Here is a 9,619-nt window from a genome sequence, read left to right on the forward strand (position 1 = left end):
TTAATACTTGCGCCGGGTATTTAATGTTCGGCTCCGCCCGAACTTAGCCTTTCTTACTTGTTAATATTTACAATGTTTTTCAAGCAAAAATTTTTTTGGTAGTTTTCATAAAAATATGGTTCGCACTTTAATAAAAACCATATAAATCGCACTTTCAAACCTTATACAGAATTTAAAAAAGTTACAAAATTTTTTACCTAAATTTCGAGCTTATTAACCAGAATTTTTACAAATTTTTTGGGTATGCAGTTAACAGGCTTATAAAATTTAGGTGAAATAAGTGCAAGTTTCGAGTGGCTAAAAAATCGCCTAGATTTTTAATATCTTCTTTTTTTTGCTGACGGCTTTTGCGTTTTTTTTTACCCGATTCCTCTCACCTTAACACAGAAAACAAGCAACTCTTACAAATCAGTCTCCTAGGTAAATCTCAGTGAAGGAGATTTTTTTGCTTGAAATAAAATATAAATCTCTGCGAAGGAGATTTACTTCTTCAAATTAAATATAAATCTCAGAGGGCAATCAAAATATTACGCGCATTTATATATTTCTCCGAGAGAAACCTTCATGTGACTGTGCAATATGATAAGTATCCGAGAAAAGCCAATATAGTTTTTCGGATAAGAGTTATTTTCGAGCCCTGATTTCAGTGCAGCAAAGTATCCATTTCTGCTTAAATTGGCTAGCCTATTGGCAATTGTCATCGGTAACATTTAATATAAAAATCAGTACTTTTTGATAGGTGGATGGCGAAAGAAGTTTCAGTCATTTGTGCGCTTTCTTTAGATCGTTGTGGCTTTAAGGTACGTACGAACGGTAATATAGTCAGGCATCCGCTTTCAGCTTTGACTGTTTTCCAATTATCTAGCACCGCTCTTCGCGTCTACAAATCAACAAAAGGAAAAATAACCACACATTGACTATAGAATTTGGGTGGTAAGCCCCACTATATTTTATTCATTGAACTAATCTTTACCGGTATTTGGTATTTATAAAGGGCTACATACAAGGGTAAAATGGAAAACGTTCAGCAATCATCCTAAACGTTTGTCACGGAGTTATTCCTTGGCTGGTTGGTTGGCTGGTTGAAATGGCGCGTTTAACAACTCCAATTAGCACTAAGTCATTTTAAAACTACTACCCGCACTTCAAACTGAAAAGAGAGTACAAAAATAAAACAATAGAAGTCGGTTATTTCTCTCACATTCAGCATGTGGAGTTCGAGAACTTAAACAGTTGCAGTGGGTTAGTATCACCTATGTCTGTTAAACCGAAGTAACAGGGTTTACCTAAAAAGACAGATTCTAGTCCTACATAGTGCTGGGCAATTAAAGAGTATTTTATTTATTTATTTTTATTGTTAGGGCATATGTAGCGCTGCGACCTAGCTAGATCTACTGTGCTAACTCTTATCAAGTCACTCCAGATTCTGGATGGAGACGATATTCGATCTCCAAGGTGTATAAGTCTGAGTCGAGTTATACGCGGGCAATCACATAGTATATGGTCCAAGGTGTCATCCTCTAACCGAAAAAAACCTGCAGTTCGTCTCCACAGGGAGTCCTATCTTGTGCAGATGGTACCCCAGCCTGCAGTGTCCTGTCAGTTAACCGGTGAGAGTTCTTAAATCCTCTCTGCTAAGATTTAGCAGCCATTCAGAGATTCCTCGAGAGGGAGTTATGAATCTTTTGGACTGCCTATTACCCTTTGTCGAGCGCTATTGGGTTGTAACTTGCAAGTCCTCCCATCCCCTTAGGAGCTCTGCTGTGAATCCTTTGGATGGACCAAAGAAACGCTGAGGGCCGATCAGGCTCCGTTGGGCACCGATTTTCGCTAGAGTGTCCGCCCTTTCATTGGCATCGAGTATTAAAATTAAAAAACTACCACAAAATGGAAATACGATATTTTGATAAGTCTAGGCGGAGGACTTTAGAATGTCCGACAGTCAGGCAGCATTTAAAGTCCTGTACTGGAAAAGGACACAGCAGAGGATCTAAGTAAATGTGAGTATTTATAGTTTGGCAAGGCGAATTCCTTTGTAGTTATGATTATACAACTCCGTCATTTCTAACAAAAAGTACTATTGATTTAAAAGTAGAGAACATAAGGAAAGTTAATTCCTCCAAGTGAGTTCCTTCGGTTAATTTAAAAGTCGGGTTGGTAAGATCAATCCAACTACTGACAAAACTAAGTGACCTAATATAAACCTGAAATATTTTCACTATTTAGTATGAAAATGATTCAAATCTAAATTTAGTTTATTTATCAGGCAAACAACAACAGTTCGCATTTATTAAAAACAAGCCTCTAGAAAAAGAGGCGAATGGTAAATGTAATTATTTCCTTTCATTCATGATTATTTGCCCTCTTAATTACTTTCATTTTTTCTATAAGTAACTCCAAAATACACACATTTATCATACCTTTTTATTACTCGTAGTTGTAGTGTTCCCACTGTGTTTAAATGCTGCTCAATTTAGTGGGCCTGTGAGTCGCCACAGCCGGATTGCTAAGCAAACTTGACGCACAGGAAAATCAAGTTCTCTTCCGGTAAGCCAAAGTCAGTCAAAGCGGATGAGTGCGAAATAATGCATACACAAAACGTCCTGCCGTACGCACGCACACAGAGCTGGCTGGAATTGCTCATACGACACGTTGTCCCAAAAATGTACACTACATACAGAGTTGGTTAAATGTTTACACGCGTATGTACGTACATATGTCTGTATCTTAACTCATGGCTTTTACTTCCGCACTCGTCGATGCTTCATAACGACATTGTAGTAGTGATCTTTTTGTTCACTTGTTTATTCTTCTCTAACAACATCGCAGCACGCATGTACTATGTCCTCGTTCACCCGCACAAATACAGCACAGTTACTTCCGTGCATACAAAATCGCAACAGCTTGTGTGAATAGAAACTAGTAGTGACTTTAACTTACTGTTCGTTCACACAATTCATGCTTTTCACTTTATTTTCTTCCTCCTTCTTCTGCCTCTCAAACAATACAAATTCTCTTGAGGTTTTTCATAGAATGTGCCAGCGACAAAGAATAAAACCTATCGCACATATTGAAGTGTACGAAAAAGGAAGAAGAAGAAGAAGACAGACCCTTTTTGTATTTTCTGTGGTGTTATTGAGACGACGGATTTTTTAAGATTTTTGACATTTTTGGCCTATTATTGTAAGAGCGGATTTATTTTTTTTTTGTGCTTATAAGAGCTATTCGGTCATTTTTGATGTCCTGTCACAAATATTGGACAACCTAGCAAGCTTGTGATTACACCAGCCACTTATTTAGTTGGTAGAAAAAATATCAATTCTTCTGCTAACTTATAAAATTGAATAGCTTATTGTGTTGATGAAAGCGCAAGGCTTAAAGTGTACCATATGGATTTGGTAGTGTAAGATATTAAAGAAATTGGATTGTAATGAGAAAAATGCCAAAAACCTATTGAGAATAAATGTTTCTACCAGATATTTACAGCACACGCACAAGACTTTATATACTCGGAGGTCTAGCCTATCAGTTGAACTATGTACATATATTTAACTGGGAGACAAAAATGTTAACTAGTTGAATAGTGGACATTTGAAAAAAGTTAGATGTCTGTGAAGTGGGCATACGGAATGACGTAAAAAGACAAAAAAAACTGTGAGTAGCTTTTCAATAGTTCTAGCGCTCCTGAAGGCGGAAAATACTTCCGGATATTTTTACATGAAAAACTTTTTCAAAAATGTTGCATTCCAGATTCAGGCAGCATACGACATGTCGCAAAAAGGCAAATAAAAATAGTTATAGAGTTCCAGAAACAAAAAAAAAAAGGTTCTGCGAAATTTCGCCAAAAAAACTTGTTTTTCGAATTCGAAGAAGTTTAATATTTCAAAAGGAATACGTATTAAAAATAGCTTTTCAATAGTTCCAGGGTTCCTGAAAAGGAAAAAAATAACTTCTAGAAAGTTTTCAAAAAAGCGAAAAACTTTACATTTTCAACAAAAAATTATCTGTTCTAAGTAGGTGTTCAAAGTGGAAAAAAGTTTAATGTTTGAAAAAAAAAACAAAAATTAAAACTGTTCTGAGTAGCTTTCCAATTCACAGACCCTGAAATGGGAAATAAGTTTTGCAAAATTACGGCAAAAAAAAGAATTCAAAAAAAACCGAAAAACTTTACATGTTCAAAACAAAAATTATCTGTTCTAAATAGGTGTTCAATAGTTCCCGAAAAGGAGAAAAAAGTTCTACAAGATAGCGCCGAAAAAAAACTTATAAAAAGGGGAAAAAGTTTAATGTTTGAAAAAAATAAAAATTAAAACTGTTCTGAGTAGATTTTCGATAGTTCCAGATTTCCTGCAAAAAAGAAAATATTTTGCAAAATTACGCCGAAAATAAAGTTTTCAAAAAGACGATAAGGTTTAATGTTTGAAAAAATATATAAAAATTAAAATTTTCTGAGTGGATTTTCAATAGCTCCAGAGTTTCTTACGCCGGAAAAATTAACGAGACGGTACTTTCCCTCGACGCTTCCTCGTTTTAAAAAATGCTGCTTAAAAATCAACACAATCTCATAACAGTCAGAATTCATGGCTCAACTTTCCATAAAGGACGAACAAACATCAGATGCGGCAGGAAAAGGATCAACTTACGCGGTTCCTACTGGACATTTTCCTATACCTCCATACACCATACCGGTACTAATTAGAAGTGATCTAGATTATCTCAGAACCTACTCTTATTTTCACTGAAAAGAAAGTTTAATTCCTTTTCTTGCTTTTAATGTGTTCTAAGTCTACACGATCTGCAAATTAATCGGAGCCGATTGTTGGCTGTTTGAGAACACCGGTTCTCTCAACTAATCGCCGCCAAAAGTGCGAAGCTAAATTCTTGCAATGGCGGAACAGAGACAAAAATGTTGTCAATAATGTAGGAAGGGCAATTGGAGTGGTCCTCTATGTATGTATATCGATCACATTCAAGTGTTTTTACTACAAGAAGTGGCATTAATCGTACAAATTTTCTGTACCCGCAAACCCTCGAAGCCACCAGTCACTTCCGAGCACAAAATGCACCCAGTTTCTGACGGTGACTTCAAATGCGGAAGGTGCGAGCGCCATATGTGGTTATGGCCAAAATATACTGAGCTATCTCTCTGCAAATTGGATATGACTGCAAACATTGGTAAGCAGATTTACCACGCAAAGATTCTGAGAATTTAATTAATCATTTCTGACGCCTCTTGTTCTCGATGCAAACACTCTACCTACTCAGGTGTACGTGGCAAAAAATCCTTGCGCATTTTCATTTGACCAATCATTATTTTCTTATTTATCTATCGATTTTCTTCATTAGTAGCTCCGTTTTTTTTCTAAAGGAAAATATTTACACAGAAACTGTTGTTTTTTTACTTTTTTCTCTGTTAAAGTTTGAATTTTTTGCATTTTCCCATAAAAAAAAAACAAAAAATCTGGAATGTTTAATTAATTTCTGAGAAACTATCAGGGCTATCGAAAAGTGATGTATATACGGTTTATGGGGAATTTTATTTTCTTTCATTTACTCTGCCCTGCATTACGATTATTTCTGTGTTCGTATGGAAAAGTAGCTTATGTCGAAAGGCTGGCTTTAGTATAATGCGGCAATCCCTTTATTTTTTGAACGGCAAGGAATTTTTCGATGAGACTTAATAAGAATATTGACTTGCTAGTATCGGAACTATTTCTTCCACGTTTATTTGCCAAAAGATGTTCAACGGCTTAGCGCCAGTGAGTCATTCGCAATGGTATGCTGCGAATGCCGATTTATACTAAAGCCAGCCTTTCGACATAAGCTACTTTTCCATATGAACACAGATTTGATTGGTTCGTAAGATATACTTGATTAAGTGGAACCACTTTTTTTCTTAAGCTGAATAACGGTAAATTGCAAATATTTCAGAAACGTATCCATAGAAAAAGAAATAAACTCGATTTTCGAAATCAGCGAGCGGTTCTACTCTTTTACTTAAGACAAGACTTCCATAAAAGTTTATTATTTGGCATATAGCAAACAAATTTGAATAGTGACTCCTTCACGGTTGGGAGAACAAGACAGCCCAATCTCCTTCTACTAGTTAAGATCACAAAGCCATGTGGGGTTGGGTTAACGGACAGCTCAATATAACTACATGAAGTATCTAAGTGTCAGTCATATTCAATGCTATTCAAACTTTCCTGCAAACAAAGCACAGAAAAGGGCGTGCATGTAATCAGATATGTCAAATCATCTGCATAGAGCTAGGCATATACACTTATTATAGCCGGTAAGGTTGACAAGTAGAGAATTAGCTACCAAGCACCAGAGTAAGGGAGAAAGCACGCCGCGGCTGACAGACCTTTGAACTACAACCCTTTACGTGAGCATTGAACGAGTCCAATTTAAAAGCACATAATGGGCCTCATGCATAAAAAGTGAGCTTAAGCTCCGACTCGTTTTTCAGTACAAATTCTTGAGCTTGAGCTCACCCTTTCAGTGCAAAAATTGAGTCTGAGCTTAAGCTCACTTTTTATGCATAAGGCCCAATAAGTTTACTCTACGACTCAGATTACTGGAGGCTCTGTGTGATATTAAAAGATGCATTGAGTCTAAGTGAGTGTCATCAGTGAATGCCGCCGAACCTAAACTAACCTTCATTTTCGTATAGTTGTGATTTTTATTTAATCTCAACATTTCTCATGCTGAAACCATAACTAAGTATTTATTAAAAATTGCTGTTGAATTTTGTACCCTCAATGTATATATGTATTTGTAGGTACACGCATTATTACATTTGTAATAATATTCAGCTGTAAAAGGGGAAAATGAAATCATTTCAAATGCAGACACAAAATTTGCAACAATTTCCATATAAATGCCTGTCTAGACATTCAACGAGCGCGTCATTGCTGTCGTAATGATTACGACATTTTAATAACACAAATGATGTGTGAGATGGGCATAGCACGAAACGTACACATAGCATACTTTTACATGAATTTGAACATTAAAACGAGCAAAAAGACCGCTGCAATACAAATTAAAAAAAAAAACTGAACAGAAGCGCGAAAACAAATGAAATTAAATGTAAAATTTATGAATTTTAATTGCGACTAGGTATGCGATAGCCCTTGTACGAGTGTGATGTTGCGATAACGAAAATGTTGCACACATCCATACACAGACTGCGGTTCATACAAATGTATGTACCCTGCAGGGAATGCTACAAGTTGTGAACTTGAATACTACCTGTTAGCTTGCCAGTTCAGCGTGTTCGTCTTCCATTCTTTGCTATGCCAGTAACTGGTATTTATAATATTCCGGTGTCCTACGAAATTACTACCAGTAGAAAGAAGTATGTATGTATGTCATTTTGCTTACGGCGCTCCAACAGTCGCAATGGTCGAAAGAGTAAAGCCCTGGCGTGCCATTCGAATCCTCTAACTTTTTAATTTTGGTCTTTAAATTTCCAAAGTTAAACCTGCGTTTTGTTAACTTGAATCCCAAATTTCATGCATATTTCTAAAAGTTTGTGACTCAAGCAAAAAAGTTGTGTTTGGTTCCGGCTCCCGTCTGTAATGAAACTGCTTTTTTCTCTATTACTCGTCGATAGTGAACCCTCAAAATTGAATCGTCATTTTAATCCGGTGGCAACCCTCCTCAAAACCTTAAAAATATTCCAGACTTTAGTCACGTCTGTGTGACAAATATACTATATAGTAAGATAGATACATCAAACTTTTCGAATATGTGGCAACCCTAATCACTCTTGTTTTCAAACTAAAGCTTTCAGTGAATATGTACCTTTTTGAGTTTGATTAAAATAATGTATTTTCATGTATTTTAATACAATAAACACCCTGAGCTCGAGCCGGCATTAAAAAGGATTGTTTTACTAAACCTTTCATGAAACTACTTCGTTTTGTACTCTTTTTTAATTACATCCAATTTATATCTTGGGTTTAAGTTATCTAAATTGGAAATTTAATAGAGGTGGCAACCCTTTCACAAAGTACTTTCAAATTAAAATCTTCTCAAAATCTCATTCATCTGATATAGTTTTGAAAAGAAGCCTTTACAAATCCATTCAGATTAATGCACACCTTTTAAATTTATTTAACTTATTAAATTTATTAAACTTACTAAATATTGTGAATTTAAATTTTTTAAACGGAGCCGAACCCTTATTTCGTCTGACACCCATATTGCGATACATTTTTCAAATACCCAATTGCCAAAATTCAAGTTGAATTTTATTTTTTAAATATGTGGCAACCCTTCTAAATATAGTTTGGGAACAAGGCCCTGCGTTTCGCCTAATATTCACCTTTTAATAATTCTTTTAACTTATTAAATAATTTGAAATAAAATTTTAAACAGGTGGCAGTCCTCTTCAAGCACCTCAAAAATAATCGAAATATTCAAACTAAAAATTTCTTAACACTCTTTCGTTTGACACCCATATTTTAATATATAATGTAACTTGCCACTTGTTTGAAAAGTCGAATTTAATTTAATTATACAAATTAAATTCGGCTTTTCAAACAAGTGGCAACTTCTCTTCAAAATATTTTCAAACGTCGATTTTTTTAAATCTCTTTCGTCTGACACCCAACTTGTGATACATATCTCAATTACCAAATTGCCTTAATTTTAATTGAATTTGATTTTATAAACAAGTGGCAACGCTTCTACATGTACTTAAGAAATAAATCGTTTTAAAGAACATTTCGCTTGATACTAATATGGTAATAATAGAATTAACTTATTAAATAAATTTATAACAGGTCGCAACTCTTTTTTGATCGCTTACATTGCTCGAAATTGTCGAACTAATAGGCCACCGCTTTAGTTAGCGAACTGGTATTTTTACTCTTTTACCTTTTCACTGCAGGGTACACATATCGACTAATGCGACGCTTGAAATTTCATAGAATGAAAACACAATGACTGCGGCAGCTGGGGTGACTTAAATCGAGCAATTAAAACGATAAAGCAACAGACACACAAAACCAGCATCAACCGATTAAACACCAAAGCAAAAGCAAAGGCAACAAACAACGATTTCATTTTGCTCATTTTGAACTTATTTGATTTTGTAAAATGTTGCAGCACTACATACAAACATACATACATACATGTTTATATTTTTAAATTGATTTAATTGTTGCTGTACATCTCGTTGCTTGCATCCCTTTGTATGTCGGCGTGTGTGTGTGTGTGTGTGTTCGTAATTTTTTACACTCATTTCCCATTTTCCCTTGCTGGTTGTTGTCATGTCTGCCGGTTGCAATAAATCATCGCCAATGCGCTGCCATTGCGGTTGTTTGCGTTCGTACGGTCAGTTTGTCAGTCGACCGCTTTTCGATCGTGTGCACACACCCGCACAATGGCTATTGTTGTATGTGCTTTTTTTTTGCTCCATTGCTGTTATCGTTGTCGTCAATGGCGCTGACAATAGCGACGACATGTTTGCCACAGAGCGTGTGCTTTTTCGTTCTACTATTTTTCGTAGTTTTTTGTGCAAAGTACGAGTATTTATGAAGAGAAAAAACCAACCAAATGCTTTATCACATTGACACCAACTGCCGTAGTTACAGTAGCAGCAGCA

Source organism: Rhagoletis pomonella, unplaced genomic scaffold (genome assembly GCF_013731165.1).
Source record: "Rhagoletis pomonella isolate Grant_MI unplaced genomic scaffold, Rhpom_1.0 Rhpom_scaffold_00011, whole genome shotgun sequence".
Taxonomy (NCBI): domain Eukaryota; kingdom Metazoa; phylum Arthropoda; class Insecta; order Diptera; family Tephritidae; genus Rhagoletis; species Rhagoletis pomonella.